The 19,785-nt window shown below is 31.9% G+C and overlaps 1 protein-coding gene across 3 annotated transcripts in view; it reads right to left on the bottom strand.

Annotated features, from left to right (window-relative positions):
- Positions 1–13,707, bottom strand: part of LOC118201975 (uncharacterized) — a 48,299-nt gene extending 34,592 nt beyond the window's left edge. For all 3 annotated transcript variants that reach the window (XM_035374125.2, XM_035374124.2, XM_085822170.1), the window contains exon 1: positions 13,552–13,707. The gene's annotated coding sequence lies outside the window, so the exon portion shown is untranslated. The remainder of the gene's footprint in view (positions 1–13,551) is intronic.
- Between the last annotated feature and the right edge of the window lie 6,078 nt (positions 13,708–19,785).

Raw genomic sequence — 19,785 nt, forward strand, 5'->3', positions numbered from 1 at the left:
TTAGGACCAAAACGATCGCTTCCCAATGTGGTCCGATTAACCGGAATCGACTGCAGTAGAAATCAACAAGAGCCTTTTTACGAAGCATTAAACAGAAGATATTGAATACTGGTTGTTTATTAAATAACAAAGCATTAGCTCCTTCAGAATTCCACAGGAATGTTTGATGCAGCTTTGGCACATGATTTGATAGTCACCAACTTTCATAGTCTACAGGATAATACAAAAGTATTGAATAAACACAAAAATTAATTTTGATGCATGTTAAGATTTGAAAGAAAACTGTAATAATATATAATAATTAAAATAATGTAATTAGTTTTACTTTAAAAAAACAACATGGCTACCTATTTTTTCAGATCATTCTTAAGATGTCACAAATACATCAACTAACACTATATTAATTTAGCATAATTATGTATATTCATATATTCAAGTGAACTTAATAATTCCTTTCTTTTACTGAAACTTTATCATTCAAATATTTTACTAATCTTTTTTTAATTATTTTTTCACCACTACAAAAAATGACTGACGTTAAATCAAATTAAAATATAAATTATAAGTCAATTAAATATTTTAAAACACATAGATAAAGATGTTTTCTTAAAAAATTAGTTATTATAGAAATAATTATAAATAAATATACAAATATGCACAAGATCCAACTAAATAAAAAAAAAAAAAAAAAAAAAAAACTTTTTCTTAGTCTTCTATAGCTTAAATATAATTTAAGACTTTTTCTCTTCCATTCTTATAAATATTGCAACAAAACGGAATATTTCTAAAATTAAATAAAGTGTTAAGAGTTAATTCATACAGGCATACTATTAATATTCTAAACAAATTTTATGCATTAAACTGCTTTAGGTAGTATTGTGATTAACAAAACTAGCTATCATGACACAGATGTACAAGAATACAAGACAAAATAGAAATCATGGATGCTGTAATGGTGTAGTATGTTTTGGGGATGGATTTTAAATGTTGTTACAAAAATCCTCTGAAACAATTAGTGAGAGATTTAGAAATTGGCATGTACTAAAAAACGGCATCATGAAGATTTATGATTCAAGCAAGCAGGGTGCTTTTCACATCAGCAGCACCAGAAGCAATGTTTTCGATACATATATATTCTTACTATACCTTTTTCATTCCGTCAAAAGTTTTGAATCCAAATTTCGAATATCAACTAAATTACGATCATGGTGACATTAGAAAAGAAGAATTTCTTCTTAAGAGAGAAATATTTCAGAGTTTAATTTCTGTTATTGTTAGGGAAATCAAATCAGAAAAGTGGTAGAACAGCTCTTTTGAATTTTGCAGTTTATTCTAAAATAGTAATTCCAGAACAAAGTTTCAACTGCTGTAATAGTGCAAAGCTTCTCTCATTTGTTGTAAATATTGCTATCTGTGAAAGTGTTTTTTAAATAAAAGTCATTTAAGTAGTATTTGAGAATTACAAGAGCCAAACAAACCTTCACCATTGTATTTCATATTTAAAAACTGTCTCCTGCCTACATAACAGACTGCAAAAGAGCATCTCTACTGTTTACATGACAGCAAGAGCAATCCAATAGACATCTACAATGACACTGATGATTTACAAACACATACACACACACACACAAAAAAAAAAAAAAAAAAAAAAAAAAAAAAAAAGAAGAAAGGCAAAATAATAACACAGTTTTTAAAATCTTGGAATTAAAGTTTATTTTCAGAAATAAATGTAGTGTTTTAATTTATGTTCCACATGTCATTTTGACATTTTTTTAAATTATTTGTTTGCATATCAAGAGCACTGACAAAAGTTCTAGCTTCACCACTGCTCACACCCTGTAGTACTTATGTGTTTGGCTCTATGATGCTTCGATGTTCTCAGTTTCTGTGCTGTGTATGAAGTCTCTGCATTGTTCACCAACAATACTATACTATTCTCTACTGCCTGGTTGCTATCTAAATCATTTGGCAAGACCTAGCGGAGTTGACATTATCATCCTCATTTCCTGAATTCCTAAGTGGATGAATAAGAAATCTGACAGAGTTAGTTACAGATTTTTAGGTACTTTTCTGTTATAAGGACCAGAATGAGAAATGTTTGTATGTATGCATGCATGTAAGTATATGTGTGCTTTTATATACACACATACATGTCATAATAAAAGCAAAAGCAAAAGACGGAACACTGTAGATGCGTGATTAGACCCATATTGAAGAAGATTCTGATTGCGTAGTATGCTAGTAATGCTAACTTGGTAATATCTAAAGAACTTGGCAGTCGAGGCAGTTTTAATTCCAATTTTATTTGCAACTGATATTTGTGGCCACAATCACTTGGCACTCTAGTCGTTCCACAGAAGATTTACAATTTTGATATTGTTGAGATAGAAAGCAAGCCAGCGAAATTACATCTTAGCACAGTAGAGAGCAAAAGCTGAAGTGCGTAGTTATGAAAGAGGGAAGCACGGCGAAGAGAAAAGTTTTGGTTTACAAGGGCAGTTTCAGTTCCCAATTATTACGTCATCAGAGCTGCACGGGCCATAGAGTGATCTAGAAATGATGCAATGCAGAGAAGTTATTACAATTTTAGAATAGAGAGGGAGGAAGAATTAATGTTTATAGTTATATTATAATTCTGATTCATATAATTTTATCTTACATACATATGTATGCACACTGCACAAAAAAGAAAAAAGGGAACAGTTCTATATCTTTCATTCTACTGGGCAATTTACGAAATTCAACTTGTGTTTTTCATGTCTCGAAAGTGCGACTTATTATATGTATATGTATATAAGATATGTATTAGATTCATATATAGCACTGTTCTAATATAGGTATTTTGACAAAAAAATGGGACTTTTTATGACATGCCAATTTTTTTTTTTTTATATTTTGATTCTAGGACTCAAATTATGCCAAATTGCCAAGTTTTGTAAAATTCCCAAGAGTTTTTAAATAATTAGCTTTCAAAATTTTAGCTCCTCAATGTTAATTGAATTTGCTATATATTCATAATATCTCTTTTTCATTAAACTTATTTGATTCTTCCTTTGATATTTCGAAATTTAGGTTCATTCCAAATAAATTTCTCCCATTTTTTATGATTTACTTTTAAAATTTACATTTTAAAATAATTTTATAAATTTTTTGAAAAACATTTTGAATTAAAATCTATAAAAATTTTACCATCTTATTAAAGTTGATGTATTTCTAAGCATACCTGCAAAAATTTACAATTTTTTTATTCAAAATTTCCAAACATATACGTGAATTTATATATTGGTGCATTTTGAAATTTGGCATATTTGTTGAAAGCGATAATAACATCAATATGGTTTAGACAATTTGTTAACATTATTTGAATGATGTGACTTTTTTCCTGTTCAGGCACAATATTAAAAGCTAGGAACGCTGTGACTTTTTTCTCAGCTCCTGCACAAGGGAAGGGAAAGGAAAATAAGTTGCCATATATTAAGAAGTTCTCCAGGTGAATTATTCTTGGTGCAAAATGAAAAAAATTAGCAAAGTTAAATTTTTAAATTTCTGCATAAATTTCGCACCAACAAAATTTAATATTTAGGCATAATTTGAGTTGTAGAATCGTAATATGGGAAAAAAATTGGTATGTTATTTCAAAAAAAAGTCTGATTTTGTGTCAAAATACCTATGTTAGAACAATGCTATATATAAATCTGATATATATCCTAAGTTGCGCTTTCGAGAATTGAAAAATGCAATTTGAATTTTGTCAATCGTCCCAGTAGAATGGGAGATATAGTACTGTCACTTTTTTTTTTTTTTTTTTTTTATTTGTCTACAGTGTACATGCATACATGCTATGCACACATTTCTAAATCCAAACCCCATAAACCGATTTCTATTTTGTCAGCCCAAAAGGACCATAAAACACTATACTGCACTGATTCTTTTGATTGATTGAAATGTCACAAACTGTAGATGCATTGTTTCACTTGTCAGTAGAGTCTGTTGCCATATGGAAAAATTCAAGATATTTATCTTTTAAATTTAATCTGCTGTTGATTAACAAACTAAGCTATTTAAAATCAATAGATGCAGTTCTTAAGAATATTATTTTTTTTAACTTTTTAATCTGATTGATTTATATAGGAATGCATTTAATTCATATCTAATTAAATACATTAAATATTATTCTTTTATATATTATGTATTTCTTCAATTTTCAGATATACAGAAAATATATAATTTTCTTATGTCAGTCTAAAGGTATATTCATCTAGTATCCTATAAAATATTTTTTTATACCATTTCTACTGATAAACCATATTAAACTCTAAAAGGGCCCTTTTGAATGACTATTAAAATCTGAACCCTTTCACAACCCTCTTGATTAAGATCTCCTTTAAAGGGGCAATTTGCCCAGAAGGACTATTAATTTCGTTTTGGCATTTTGCGTTGATTCATGATAAGTGTTGTTTCACTTTTCAAATTTTTGCCACCAAATATTATCACCCTGAATTATATTTAAGAAATTATATAATGAAGAATTTGCATAAATGTATGTATGTTTCTCGCATTGTGATAAAACAATGGTACTTAGAGCCATCAAAACTTGAATAACATAATCTTCCATAGAATATGGGCGTGTGGAAGCCCTAGTTTGAATTTGAAATTTGTTTTACTATATATTTCATATTTTGTAACACTTCAACGAATTTTTTATTAACAAACTAAATGATTTCAAAGTGAGCAACGGTAACACTGTACAAGGGAAAAAAAAAAAAAAAAAAAGAACATATTTTCTCCAGCGTGTGAGACTGTATCGGAAATTCTAAAGATATGTTCATTTTAAAATTATTTTGCGATACTGCTGTTGAACTGAATTTTGTGGTTCAAGTGAAGAGAACATCATTTTTAATAAATAAAGGAAACACACAAATGTTAAAAAAAAGTGCCGCTTTGGATGTATGTACTATTTATCAGCTTTCAGTGATTAAAAGGTACTTAAGAAAAGAAAAATGCATCTGCATCCATAAAGCAACCTAAACTCATCAGAAACTACAACAAATATGTGGATAGCAAGGACCTTCTGGACAATTTTATTGCAATGTATATAGAGTTTAAGTAAAACGAAAGAAATGGTAGTGGCCTACTTTTATTAATTTTATTGATGTAGTTTAATCAAATGCATGTAAACTTTATAAGATTGCTGTAGACCACAAAATTTTCCTGAGAGAATTTTAAAAAAGTGTTGTGGTGGGATTGTTGAAAATAAGAGAAGATATTCTGAAAATTCTCAGCTTTCATCTTCATGCATCAATTGTGTTGGCCAATCATCTTTCTTTCAGACTTCAGCTTCAAGCAGAACAAGAAAGGATCCCAAAGATCACGTTATCAAGAAAAATTCAATAAGCAAAAGTAAAGGATGTAAATAATGTAGTAGTAAAATATTAATTGTTACAAGCCTTTGTATAGCATATGTTTTAAAGATTTCCATCCGTCATAAAGTAATCGTTCTTGATTGAAATTGTGTTTTGCAATATTTTGTATCTTCAATAATTTTTTTTCTGTACTTTTTTCTCTTAATTAGATTCTAATACCTCAGAAAATGATTTTTATTCATTTCCTTCAAATGAAAAGTAATGCGATCCTTAATGGGTTAATGAGTTGATTGAAACTCACTCAGTACTTCTGCCAAATGAATACTTAATTGAGCAACAACAAAATACACAATGAGAGCAAGGAAGAAGAAAATGATAAAAATGTTCAGACTTTGACAATTAAAAACATGAATGAAGATTTAATGCATCTTAACAAATTTTTGACGATCATGGAAGAATGGAGAACGTATATTTATGAAGGAAATATCTAAAAGCATTTAAACACGCCTCATTAACTTCATTATGTATATATATTGATAAAAAAAAATAATTTAAAACACAGTTTTTGGAGCATATTTTTGTTTACATCCCTTTGCTTTCAAACAATTCAGTGTTCACACACACTTTCAGAAACCAACTATGTGTGAAAGTGGCCACCTATACCTCCTAATCCTATATATACTTGTATATATAAAAGAACCTCGTAGTGAGTGTGCTGTTTTTTGCTTAACCCTCCAAGTGTTATGGACCATATCGAAGGATGGCTTTCCTATTCATTACAAATAAAAATTGTTACCAGATCTTGATCAATCCTATTTCGAGTTTGGGGTATATTGGAAGAAAAGGAGTCAAAGTACAACGTGAGAGTGTCAGTTTGGAATTCTAACCAAGAAAATACTGCTTATACAGACATTTTGAGGAACTCTGGAATTTCAAGGCCAAACCCATAACCCTTGGAGGGCTTAAAAAAACTGCACCTTAACTTTTGCAAAGCAATGAATTTGCAAAGAAACACAAATTTAATGCAAAGAATGTGAAGTAGGACTTTGCCTGGAACCTTGTTTTGAAATTTACCTTACTTAACTTAATTTCCAATGTCATTTGTGTAAATATTGAATATTTTCATTAATATACATGCTTTATATTTGTATTCTATGAAGTAAATCATAATTTAATCAAGATTTATTTTCAGAATTATTGTCTTTATATGATTACTCTTAAAACTGATTTTTTATGAATGCCTGTTCTTATGCAGAAAATCTGTATTAAGAAAATCTTGGTTACAAAAATGCATTAAATATTTTAACTCTCAAATACATGTAGATCTGAAAAACATAATAGAAAATATAAAATTTTTGAAGCAGTGATAAAAAAATTGAGCAGTCAGAGAAGATATTCTCATAAACCATAACAATATTTAATTAAAATTTATAATTCATTCTGAAAAATTAGTTTAAATTGATAACACACACATTAATCCTCCAACTAACCATACTACGTTTAAAAATATTTGTCATGATAGGTACCGTCAAGTGCACAGATATGCAATTTCAACAGGTTGGTTATCATTTAGATTCCACTTTGAAATGGCCTTAAAAGAAAAACTACTGGACCAAATGGTTATCAAACTTGGTAATCATGAAAAAGAGGTCATGGGAATTTATTTTCCATGAAAAAAAGTTCAAAAACTCACCACCAGGAGAAAATGGCTCTGTATGCAATATTGTTAAACAAAATAAGACATGAAGACATCAGTTTAATCGTTTCTAAAACATGTTACAAAGTCCATCATTTTCTGAAAGCAAGTTAAATCATATTACTGCATTCTCAACAGCAGCTCTTAGCATATCAGGTCAAATGTTACTGATATGCTAATGTATCACATCTTTCAATTCTACTAAATTGTTTCAGTTATCACCATAGACAGTCCTTTTGAGATAACCCCATAGCCAAAAGTCACAGGGGTTGAGGTCTGGTGACCGGGGAGACTCAAAAAGTGGGGAGGTGTCGGCCTGTAATCCATTCATTCGGGAAAAGTTGCCTAAATAACTGTGTGACCAGGGTTCGTACACATTTCCTTACATGAAAATTAAGGACTTGTAAGGACCATCAAAGAAAAAATTAAGGACCTATCAGCAAACAAAAAAACGAATAGAATAAAGCAATTATCCATACAACTGACTTCATGCTTGTAATTTCACTTTAAGAAACTAATAGAAGTGTGTATTATGCACTATTATTAAATTCAATTTAATACTTACCATAAAACAATTTTGAAAATTAAACTAACTCCCTACAAGTTATGAAGTAGATAACATTAAATTAGGAACATAATTTCTTGAAAAACATGTATAAGTGTATTTTACACTAATAACAGTCACTATGTTAGAGATTTACTGATTATTATTTAACTTATTTGATATTTATTTAAACACAGTCAACTACTATTATAATCACAATGTAAGAATATTTTTGCAGATTAAAATAACTGATTTGTAAACATACAATTTATTTCCTTGGTTTTTTGAAAGATACTAGAATAATAAACTCTACAATAAAAGATACAAAACATTTGTGCTTTTTTTAAATCTGAAATCTTTTCAGCTATTTTAACATCTAATTTATTTATGTCTATTTCCTTTTCTTTAACTATTCTTCTAAGTTCATTTGCTTTGATAAACAAATCAATGTTCCTGTTGGTCTCAGCTTCATCTGCTAAAGCATCTACTTCTTCATTAATATCTTTAATGTCCCTTTGAAAAAATTTTTTCTTCTGCTTCATATAACCAATTTCTTCCTCAATAATATTTCTTTTCCTCTTTGAATTTTCAGATTTAGTTAAAGATTTTTGTTCTTCTAAATACTGTATATATTTAGACCTTGCAGAAGCTGCTGATGATCTCATTTCTTTATTAATTTTGATATTAAGAACACCTCCAGAAAATTGTATGTAATCAAATACTGTGCGTTGAAAAATGTATGATAAGTCACTTCAATTTTCAATTTCAATTGCTTTATTTACAGAGAAGCCCCTTTCCACAGAGACCTGTCCATGTGACAAGATAAGAATCATTTCCACTATTTTCCATACTTTTGAATAGTGAAAATCATGAAAATAAGAAGTGATAAATGTGTCAAGAGAAAGATTTTGAGGATCAAAAGTAGAAAATTCATGTAAATTTGTCTTAACTACTTTGTCTAGAAACTCTCCAAACTGCAGCAGAATTTAATCACAATCATCTTGTAAAGCACGTTTATTCCGCATTAATACCGTTAGAACTATTTTCATTTTGTTCTGGGCTTTTAACCATCAATCGCGGGTCTATACAAGATGCATTTCGAATAAGAGAATAATTTATTGGACATTTAGACATTAAGTGTTGTACCATTGTTAAGACACATTGTTGACCGGATTAATGACTTTTGACTGTAATTTAAAATCTGAAACCTTTAAGATTTCTTTTTTTTCTTTGAAGGAAATTTTAGTTAGAAGAAAATTTTGAAAAGTAAAAATATTTCCTTATTTCGAAGCGTAATTAAATGTTGAATAATTTGAAATGCTTAAGTTTGCAGAATTATGTATTGAACATAGAAGCAGAATAAGAATTTTGAATATGGTTAAGTAGACCATGTCAAAAGAAGTTGACCAATGCATAGTTTAGATAAATTCAAGGAAAAGTACATAAAAGGAAAGTTTGTTTATGTACAAAATATGAAAGCTACAATGTTTTATTCAAAATTGCTTTGCTGTTAAAGAGGTGACTTAAGTAAAACTCAAGGATAGCAGCTCAAAGAAACATATAATCAAATTTTTTTCATCATGATGCAGCAAATGGACTTTGTCCTAGTGGTCAAAATATTAATAATAACATAATTTAATAATGAAGACAGCTTAATGAGAAGAGTTCCATTCTGACCTAGCTGGAAGGGTCTGAGAACCATTTCTATTGCAATCCAGTGGCCAAGCAACAGAAGTTTACCGTAGCAATGTCTTCTAAAAAGACAAGTTCAGACACGTTCCGAGTTAGTTTAAAAGAATTGGAGAGAATTTATTGGGTAAACCTGGTAGTAAAAGTTATAAGCTTGATGCATTTAAGGCCATCCTGGTGAAAGCTTTCCTCGCAATCACAAAATTCAACTTGAGTCATTGTTGTTTAGGAGATATCAGATGTGAAAAGAAAAATTAACAGCTTTTAAAAGGGTTGTTCAAATGAAAGTGGCTTTGCTATAATAACTCTGCCATTTGAAAAGAAAGATGACTGCACGTGTCACTCTAGAGGGCACAGAGTGCTGGGAGTGCATGCAATATCGTCAAATCCTGTCAGATGCATGTGCGATAGCGTCGAAGCACGTTAAAAGGCATCGTTCGCATCATGCATGCCTCCAAAGTGTGTCAACGTGTGGTCATGCAATTTTTAACAATGGATAATGTGACTGCTTCTGAAATCTACCATTGAATGCAAAATGTGTATGGCATGAAGTGTATGAAACGTAGATCAGTATTCCAATGGTGTAGGGATTTTCATAGTGGAAGAAGCAGTACTGACGACATGCCACAACCAGGTCAAGCACATGTGAGGATCATCCAAGAAGCAATTACATATGTGGATTTGCCTTGTGAAAATGAATCAGCAAATCACCACTAAGAAAATAGCACAGGTAATGGCTACGAGCATAGGAAGTGTGCATACAATACTGTATGAAAGATTGTGATACCGAAAGGTTTGTGCACAAGGGGTGCCAAAACTTTTAACAGAGGATGGATTGGATGGATTATTCAATTACAGCAAAGCACACGAGGGCTATCTGCCTAAAGGGAGGGATGCCTACATGGAGGACTTTCTAAGGGAAACTGGCTCGTATACAAGTTACACATGGGGAAAGCCACAAAAACGCCCATGCAGCTAGCCCATTCGCAGGATTCGAACCAAACTACCAGTGTTCAGCGTCTCTACCGCTCGGCCACTGGTGGGCCAGATTACATTCTAACATTTAACAGAGGAGCAGAAGATTCATTGCATATCTTTTCCATGCAACACCTTATGTGGTAGAATGAAACTGGGAGCCAATTCCTTTCAAGGATCATTGCCGCTGATGAAACATGGTGCAGTCACTTAGATCCAGCAACCACAAGCATGAGCATGGAATGGCGACACTCTTCATTCCCACGACCGAAGAAGGCTCGCCATGTCCACTAGAGCAGGTAAAGTCATGTTAACATGCTTCTTTGACATTGATGGCTTACTACTGGAATGGCTACCTATGGGCACAACTATCAGTGCTGCCACGTATTGTGCCACACTGCAGAAACTGAGACAGAATATCAAGAACTGCCGATGTGGCGTGGGGTTATCCTCTTGCATGATATTGCTCATTCTCATGTGGCTGTGGCATGGCAAACATTGTTATGGCAATTCCGCTGGGAAGTTCTCGAACATCCCCAGAGTCGTAGCTAGGGTTTTCAGCGCCCAGGGACATCTGAAGATTTCGCGCCCCCTACTGGTTGCCAAGGATGGAAAACATTTAATTCTAAAATTTCGTAACATCATGGCGCCCCTTGGATTCCGCGCCCGGGGACAGATGCCCCCCCTTGCCCCCCTCTAGCTACGCCCCTGAACATCCCCCTTACAGCCAAAACCTCTCGCAGTGTGACTACCACATCTTCAGTCCACTCAAGAAATCTCTAAATGGACAGTGATTTGTGGATGATAATGAGGTCCAAGCTGCCTGTAAAAATTGGTTTCACAGCCAATGCTGGAGCTTCTTCACCAGGGGTATCTATTGTCTCGTTGACTGCTAGGACACTTGTTTCACTTTACAAGGTGACTTTGTCTAGCCTATCTGTTATGTCTGTATTACTTCTTTCTTTTGTATACTAATTTATCTTAATATCATTAAACCATTTTTCAAACCAACTGCAGTGCCACTTTCATTTGAACGACCCTTATATTTTAAGGAAATACAAAATTGTTATACAGAAGGAAACCGGATAATAATTAAGCAAAAATTTGCCTTTAATGATGTAAAATAAAAATCACGAATAAGACTTGTATAATAAAAGCAAGGGACTAGCGTATAATTCAAATGAATTAATATATATATATATATCCCATTGAAGAATTTCACAGCATAATTCATAGAATTTTCAACATTACATATAAAAGCACTTAAGTATTATCCCAATTGGCTACCATTGTCAAAATTTCTGCCAACAGTCGACAGGATAATATATAAGTACCCATATAAATAAAGTACACACATTTCAAAGTTAGATGAAATTCAGTCTTAGTTTTAACATTAGTCTTATAGAAGAGCATTGTGCATTCCAAGAAATTCGGCACAGATATATCTTCTTCATGTAATGGCTGGCTTAGATAATATTGCAAACAAAACCAACACAAACAAAAAAAGAACAAGAAACAAATTAACACTAAAAATTAACAGAAACTATAATAAAAGAAAAATTGGTTAATCTTTGGATTATGGTAACTTGGTGATTTTTTTGGTGACCAACCCTGCTACAGCAACCTGCTAGTTTTGTTTTGGATGCCATTTTGTTTTCACAAAGTAAAGGCTTTTTTTTTTTTTTTTTACTCAACATTTTTTCCAACAATCTGCTAGCCGAATTACGCTTATACTAGAACTTTTATGGAACAAAAATGCTTAATCATGACGAAGATTAGGTGCGAAATTGGGAGAAAGTGCAGAATCGCTCACTGCTTGCCGCGTTTTTAAGAATTGCACATACACAGTGTCATCCATGTACACGTCGACCTATTTTCACTTAAAAAACATCCCAGAATTGCACAAAATTGGCATTGCGCATGCTCTTGACTTTATCCATGTACACTGCTAAAGTCCTAGCTAGTAACCTTTATCGCCTTACCAAAATGTCAAACTACCTGTTACCATATTCTAAAGATTAGCTGAAAAAGAATTATAAACTAAATTTTAAAAACATTGGTTAGAGAGAAGGGTACCCCTTGTATTATCGTGAAGTTGTTTTTCATTTATTGACAAGTTGTTGTTTCATTTATGGCAGTCTGAGTAGTTGAATGTTGTGGAAACCTTATTATGACGTTATCAGTTGCATGACTGCGGTGAATTTGTAAGGGCTTATGCTGTGTGTTGGTTAGGAACTACATTGTTTTTTTCTGGTTTAGACGGTAAAATGGCTGAATGTGGTAAGATTAATTTGAATTTTCTGTACAATTTGGAAAGAAAAGAGCATTACTTGACTGGTGTGTAAATGAAGGTTTACTTAGTAGCCATTATTGAGTGTCCTGTTTGTAGGAAGGAAATGCGTATGGTTGGACTATAACGGCGCTACGGAGGATATTTTTTACTCTTATTTTGTGAATTGATGTGCCAACCCCAGTATACAAATTGTAGTTCATATAATTTTAGCAAGTTTTTGGATGCTGTTAAGGAATTTTGTTTGAGTAAAGACGTGTTAATTCGTAAATAAGGTAAGCCCTTTTTTATGTTATTTCATTGATTGATTTAAAATGTAGTTTATTGAGATTATATATATATTTATATATATTGTTGGCTGTTCCTTTGACTTTTTAAATGAATATAGTTCGATTTGTACATGGACAAAGCCACAGGAGTGCGTAATGCCTGGTTTGTTCAATTCTCTGATATGTTTTGAAGTGACAATAAGTCGATGTGTACATGGATAAAGGGAGTGCACAGTGCCAAGTTTGTGCAATTCTAGGATTTTTTTGAAGTGAAAATAGGTCGATGTGGACATGGATACCGAGTTTGTGCAATTCTTTTTCTTGTTATTTTGGCTTTATATAGAGCGACTTCTGCGCCAAAATAACAAATCAAAGAATTGCAGAAACTCGCTATCCATGTACCGCCAATTTTTGCCAAGGGTTACCGGTAATACACTTTTACCAAAAACTTAATACCCAAAATAGAGAACGTTAAAAAAAAAAAGTATCAGAAACATATTCAAAACTGAAACTATAACAATCTTAAAATTGCAAAAAATCCTCAAACTGCGAATTAAAAATCGCAATATTAAGTATTTTCAAAGTAAAATATCTCGAAGTGCAGTTTCAAGACCTGACGAAATATTTTTACACTTTAATATGGAGAATAAAATATTGTGATAAAAAAGAAATAAGTACATTTATGAGGTAATAAGTTTTTCATATTAAAACAGAAAGCTGCCTACCTTCCATTAAAAAAAATAAAGAAGAAGGAAAGAAAGTATATTCAAATCTGAAATCTTTCTCATATTTGTTTACCATGGTAACCACTCACAGTCATAAATACAAAGATTAAGACAAAGTAGGTCTTGTTTTGCATCCGTTAAGTCTTTCTATACACTAAAGGAAAAATCAAGCTAAGGGGGAATTCAAGTGCAACGCTTTTCGGACACGCCTACTGAAAATACGTCACTACCATAGAGGAATTTTGCGGCTACTCCTGACCTGCCGCAAACTCTTAACGGCGACTGTAAACAAGATGGCAGAAGTGATTATTGGATTGGCTGGCGCTGGGAGTGGTCTGCGATCACCGAGGCAAGCGGCAGCACGATCGCTGCGCTCCGTAAAAAAGTGAAAATATTTCCTTTCCTCTTGGTGATTATCAATTAAATTTCTTTGAAAAATGTTTTTTCCCCCTACAACACCTATATCATTCCAATGAATTTCGGCTCCGATGTTGACGAGAATAAAACAGCGGACAATGTAAGGATATACTCCAAAAGCCTGGAATTTTAAGATAAGTACTTTTCTTTCATCTAAACTAAATCAAATTTCTTTAAATAAGTGCATTTAAATCAATAAATCTTAATTTTTCATCAGTTTAAAGCATTAAAAAATACTTGAAATTGCCATTGCTTGTGGCTTCCTTTGTGTATCAACTCCAAACAGACGACTCAGGCGAACGCAGTTCGCAATAAACGGGCCCCCGCGCGGATGCGCTATCCCTGAATAACATGTGATGGCGATTTTCGAGCTTCTGATTTACCATAGCATTGGTAGTTCCTAAAAGAGAGAACAGTGTATGATAAAAGAAACAAGAGTAGCATGGGTAGGGATAAATAACATGCCCAGACAATAATGCATAGCTGAAAAAGTTTTCTGGAATAAGTCGCCGAGGAAAAGTTATCCGCCAGCCAGTAGCCGCGGTACTCCGGTAAGGATAAGGCTCCTCTAAACCAGGCTGAATCACTAACTTTTCTCTCTTGTCGAGGGAGGGACCGCGCTACCAATTTTGGCGCGTTTATCGCACACGCTGGCTGAATGTCTGCTGTTTTTTTTTAAAGATTTATTTTATAGACGCGCGGCATTCAGCGCACATAAACTTTTCGGATAATTTATTAATTCTCGAATAGTATATAGACGTTTTCACTTAAATAAAAATTTCGCGTATTTTTTGTAAACATATTCAAAATAACTTATTCTTTAGATGTTTCAGTTTTGTTAGCAGACTAAAATAAATAAGATATGAATAAAAACTTTCAATAGTGTCAAATGGGGAAATAGTTAAAGCGTAGAGTGTGCAAATAAATTTATCTTAATGACATTTTAACAAATTTGAACAATGACAATTAAAAATTTCCATAAAAACACTAAATTCATACTAAAAAAATAACTTAAGAATATGTTGTCATTTTAGTCTGAGGTATATGGAAATAATTGTGCAAGACTCTGAAGAAACACTTTCTTTTAAATGTGTGAAATATTTCATAACATATATGGAAGAAGAAAGTACAGCATTCTGTGTTTTGGATGATTTTCACCAAATGTAATATAAATACGAACTAGAAACCGTAATAAAAAGTCCTTCCTCTCCAATCAGATCACCTTTGTGTTGCATTGTATTTGTAATACTTCTAAAAATCCAATTTTTACCTAAATTAAAAAACAGTTATTCCATAAAAGATAATAAATTTGAACGTATATAGAATGAATTTTGTAATTTGAGTTATGTTACAAAATAATTCCTAGTTTATATATTTTATACTAATAATTTAGATAAAACCTGTCCAATTTAAGAATGTGTGTTAACCACATTCTTAAATTGTAAAAGGACGACTTAACCCCACGTAATTCATTTCAAAGCATAAAATAGCTTATTTTCTAATATTCAAAATTTCTAATAGTCATAAAATAGCTTATTTCTATCTTTCATAAGCTTATTTTCTATTTTACACAGCAACAGCATTTTCATGCAGTCAAGGTTTTTTAATTGCTAGTTATTATACATAATACTTAATTTTTAACACATTATTAGAAAGCATAACTAAGAAACTTCTTTTTAAAGCACCACAGTGATTGCAATGAATGTCGTTAAATTTACAAAAGTATTGAAGATATATTGAACAGCATTATAACAAGAAACTACTGTACAAAATATGTAAATTTAGCATAATTTCTTTTTTAGTATTTGCATAGTTTCCTCCAAATGAACCTTAATGGGAAGTTATCTTGCAAAAATTTAAAAGTATTAAAATGGCCTCTATTTAAGATGTAACTGCATTTATAATTATTTTGTAATTGTGAATAGATTATATTATTGCAATTAGATTATGCACTTACAACATAATTGCATAAAGTAATGAAATTAAGAGTTCACAGATACAATGTAATATAATTCAAATGCAATTATCTAAATTGTAATTATAATCACTTATTTAATACCACAATATTATTATAATCACAATGTAATTTAAATTGGGTACTATATTTGTATACCCTCCACTCAAATGGAGGTACTGATAAGCCTGGAAGTTATTATCAACAAAAAGCCTGTTCAGGACAGTTTGATGACAATTTCCACCGGGCGAAAAGTACATTCTTAAGCCCAGGCAAATCATGACAATAAAAATCATTTAGTCTCATGATTCACTATATTTCAAACCCTAAATTTGAATTCTGCACCAAATTATTTACCTATATTTTAACATACTTTATGAATTATTAGAAGCGATATGGCAAATATCTTCTAAAAATAACTGTAAAATATTTGTATCCATTAATTGATTCAGATACACACTTTTATTATTTAAGTATATCAAAATAACAGTTTCATGTTCCTGAAATACAAAAATTATGAAAAAAGTTAAAAGTAATATTCTTAGAAGCATATGATATTGGTCACCAGCTGCAAAATAGTTAATTTTTTGCCCTAAATACAAGTTTATTACACAGTATTCAAATGTGTAACTTAATAACATGTTATATAAAAAATTAATGATAATAAGTTTATCAGAAATGAATTAATTCTGCATAACTTTCTGCACTTGAAAATTTTCTACACCTGAGGAGAGGGAGAGATCTAGTAAAATTAGATGTATTATAACTTCAGTTGGACCAAATACCTTCTCTCTATATACTATATGCATCACTAAAGAAGTAAATAAAATTATCATGCTTAAAAAACAGATGTACCATACCAGTTTTTTTCCCCTTGTTACCCTTTACATTGAGAAATAACAAACAGTACAATGCTGAAAAATACTATCCTTGAAATTTTGTTTAAATGAAGAAACACACACCATCTTTTTATTTAAGCATTACACTTCAAAAACAGATACACATACCAATTTATTTTCACTAGCCTTTATACTGATAACATGCCATATAAAAATGAAAAGAATTATCCTTGAAATTTAGATAAAATGAAGTAACACAATGGGAAAATTTATGCACACGGACAACTTTTCTCTATTGCATGTTGTCTGACATGATCCACAAGTGCCTAAAAATGTATCCAAAGAAACACATTTCAATATTAACAAAAAATTGTTTACAGATTAAAATTCATTTATTTCATACCAGTATTATAAAGATCATGCATGAAACAAATCTGCTTTCCCATACTTTTAAGTAAAACTTAACTGAAATTTTATACTGGAAAATATGCTATATTTCTATATATTAGAAACAAGAAAATAATACCATAATAATATACTCATAGCCTAGCAGAAAGTAACATATATAACATCAAACACAGAAATTTATATACTCGTAGCCTAGGAAAAAGTAATACATATTACATAAAACACATAAATTATTTAATATAAAACATACATACCTTCTAAAATTATTTTACTTTTTGTTTCTTATTGGCCGATGCTGATGAATATGAAACGTTATGGGCTCTTTTGTTGATAAGATGCTGTGTAAGGCCTTTGCATCTAGTAATAAAAAAATTATCAATAATTACTTTCTTAAGATTACAGCATTCTGGCATGGCCACATGCGTACATTTATCAATTATTCTTTCAACTAATTCTTTTGTGATGGCTGATTGTAAACGAAGGAGTACATCTTTACATTTTTGAAATTCTCGTTCAGCTTCCCTACATATTCGATACATTCCTGAAGAGATGACCTTCAGTCCACCTTTATTGCTGTGTTTTGTAAGAATTGTGCGATGCTCGGGTATGTCAGGTTCCAGCATGTCCTCTGAAATGGTCATAGCTGTTTTACAATTTTCACATATGCTTTTTTTTTTCAACAACTTATTATATATGGCTCCTGCGATGTAATGTATATCATTTTCTTCCACAGCTGGGGGCAAGCGACGTTTCACTGCCACTGCAGAAGAGGTAGATGGCACTACAGAATTGGAGATAGGATGCAAGACCTCCTTTCTGATAGCAACCTCTAATTCAGAAGCATCAAAGAGGCTGTGGTCACTTTCAGAACAATAATTTGGATTATTGATATCCGAAATGAACTGTGATAGGCACACTAATTTCAGTGCTCTCTTGGCTTGCAAAGCAGTAGGCTTTGCACCCGACTTTCGTCTAATCTGTGAAAAGGCATTTTCCAGCGCATCTTGTGTCAACCTGCCTGGTAAGAAAAATGTAAACCCCTCGGAAAATAATTCTTTTGAGAGTTTCACAACACTCAATGTGCTCATAATAATGCCAGTTTGAAATGGCTTCCATGCTTTTCCAAACTGAACAGTTTCAGTCACATGAATGAATTTCAATAAAATATTAAATTTCTCATCTTGATTTTTGATAGTGATGCCTTTTTTTGGATGCCTTGCAGTCATAATTGTAAACCATTCTGCTACAAGTCTCAGCCACCATGCAGAAGTTAATGCTTCTTTTGCAACTTGGTGTAAAATAACTGCTTTTTCAATAGCAGCAGCTGTTTTTACAGAAAACAATTGCACAGCAGATGCCACATTCATCGAGGAAAAGTGTGTTGGGAAGAGATGAACTCTGTTCAAGTGATGTAGAGATCTCAGGGCAGCATCTGATTCTATCTCACTTGACCAGAGTCGTTTCACATACACTGAAGATACTATCCTCGATGGCAAGGCATGCTGCTGGCGAAATTCCTCTGGTAATATCATAATACTTGAAAGAAATGCATTTCTCATGTTTTTAATGAGATGTGGTACATCTGCAATACTGTGAATGAAAACATCAGGTCCTCCAATATTGTAATTTGTCTTCCTATCTGTCCTAGAGACAGATACATCCAATGACGACCACATTGCTCTGTTATTGCTTCCCATATCTGAAACAGAGGCTCTTACAGTTAAACCTATTTCTGTAGCTGCTACTACAGTTCTATGAATTAGATCTTTCATGTCAGAACCTGATGTTGAAGGCCCTGTTAATTCATTGGCAACAATCTGTTTCCATGATGTTTTAAGGCCTCTAAGCATTACAATAGTGTAATGCTTAGCAACTGCAGGTTTTCCTAACGTAACATTTCCAATGAATGACTTAGATGATGTATCAAAATCTTGATATGAAGCTATTTCCATTTCGTCAACTAAAAGGCAGCAGTTCCTATCAAGAGCATCCAATGAATGAACTTTTGTCTTGAGGAAAAAAAACAAATTTTCTAAAATGCCGAAATTTATTTTTATTTCCCTAATCCTCCTGTTCAAGGTACTGTACGATGGTGCTGGATATCCAGTACTTCTGAGGTAATTATATCCATGTTTGCCCAAAGCAAATCGCATCTTCAGTCCTTTTATAATGGACTTTTCTGACCAGTTCCTTTTTGACTGCACAGCAAGGGCTCCTACTTGCTCATCGGACAAAAATGATGTGAATTTTGCATCTTGTTCTTGAAGCTGTTGCTCAAGGAATTCTATTTTTTTTAACAACTCTTCATTTGAAGCAGGTAGAGTTTCCTAAATTCAAAAAGAAATAGTAAACATGTTATGCTGTGATTATTTTTTTAAACAATGGTTGGATGAATTAATATATTTGTAATAACAATGATTTTTTCAACAATTTTTTTGGAGAATATTAAATAATTTACCACTTCAGTATTTGGCTTAGGACATCTTACTTCTCTTATCCTCTTGTCAGTTACAGATGGTGGTGGATTTGGAATGCTAAAGAGTGTTGGTACTGCAGTTTTTCTTAGTTTTTTTCTATCTTTGCATAGTGACTCAAATTGAGATTCCTCAAAATGAT

Source organism: Stegodyphus dumicola, chromosome 8 (assembly GCF_044657685.1).
Source record: "Stegodyphus dumicola isolate Sdum_Otavi_A_Nest chromosome 8, ASM4465768v1".
Classification (NCBI taxonomy): Eukaryota; Metazoa; Arthropoda; class Arachnida; order Araneae; family Eresidae; genus Stegodyphus; species Stegodyphus dumicola.